The sequence below is a fragment of the Maylandia zebra genome, unplaced genomic scaffold (assembly GCF_041146795.1).
Source record: "Maylandia zebra isolate NMK-2024a unplaced genomic scaffold, Mzebra_GT3a scaffold11, whole genome shotgun sequence".
Lineage (NCBI taxonomy): Eukaryota > Metazoa > Chordata > Actinopteri > Cichliformes > Cichlidae > Maylandia > Maylandia zebra.
In genome coordinates, this window is record NW_027490041.1 from 2,737,501 (window position 1) to 2,739,104 (window position 1,604).

Consider the following 1,604-nt stretch of genomic DNA (forward strand, 5'->3'; position numbering starts at 1 on the left):
GATTCCTTGTAAACTTCTTCCTCTTCAGTCACAAACAAACAGGAAGTGATGTCACATGTGTTCCTGTCCACACAGCAGAATGAGTCTATTGCTGACAGTGATGTACAAACAGAGTGAGCATTTCTGAGGCCCAAAATAAACTGAGTAGTTCACTGAATGAACAATGGACTGTGAGCTCAGTTCCTTCATCATTAGTATGGATTATATATGTATATGTATTATATTAGTATCATATATATCAGGTGCTGCTGCTTTCAGTCATTGTGCAAATGTGCTGTTTGTAAGCTTGTAAAGCTGCAGTCAGCTGAGACTGAAGAAGTCACCTGATCAGTGAGCAAACGTTTCTGAAAACGTCCAGATGAACAGAATCAACCTTTTGGGATCAGCCAGCAATGCAGCATCATTGTTGTTCAGCTTCAGAGGTTTGCAGGAATGAACTGATGAGCAGAAACAGCTGCAAAGTCCAAGAAAATACCAGCTGGAGTTCAGCTGCATTTGAAGAAGTCAAAGAAAAGTAAGGATGGCAAAGGGCGACGTTTTCTTCCAAAGAGCTGCAAACATGGTCGACGCCTCATTAGAAGAATCATCTGGACATTTGTGAGGAACTCTAACCAAGAAAGCAACGTCACACAGATCCAACAGACAGTTTCCATGACTGCAAGTGTTGAGTGGAAAAATGCTACATTGCATTATTGCATCCTCTCACCACAGGAGGCGCTGTTGGCACCACTGATTGCTGATCAGCTGTTCTCTGATGATCTGATTGATACTGTGAATAACGGGACTCACTGAACTCTGTGACACAGTGAAGATTACAGAGTTTAACTTCACCCTTTAAGACTGACCACAGAACCAAGTCCGCCAGACCTTTTGTTATATTTTTACATGCTGTGGAGCCATTTGTGGGAGCATTTCAAGTTGCTATACATCAATACAACTGTTATAGCCCTAATTTTAATAATATGTATGCATTAAGTCCATAGTAACTACATAAACTGCAAAAACAACCTCTGCTCATCCATCTCTGTGTGTATCAGGATACATTTGATTCATAATACACAGAAAAATCAGCGTTATTACCTGTAATAAATGTGAAAGATTCCTGCAGTGATAACCAGGCAGGACTGAAACACATCCAAGCTGTCACCACGGTAACAGCACCGCCCATCCACAGGTGAGGGGAGGAGCAAAAAGAGGGACTTTGACCATTTTATACTAAAAACACTCAACTAATGTTTCTAATATGAAACAAATAAGCCCACATTAATGTGAGCGTTTATTAAATAATAATAATGATGATTTCCTCCTGATCTCATTTCCACAGCAGAGAAAACTGTGGTGTATATTGAGGTGGAGGGTGTGGTCTGTGGCTCAGGTGTAGAGTGAGGGTGGGGTGCACCACAGCAGCATGCTGGGACTGCTGAGGGTGGAGGAGGGAGTGATGATGACATCAGAGCTGCAGCACAGAGACCAGTGAACACACAGTCTGTTCATCTTTGCATAGATACAATATACAGCACAATATTGAATGACAGACACGCTGTGGGAGCTTCCACAGATACACTGACGTCAGCATCCAGAGTCCTCCTGCTGCTCCCCCCTCA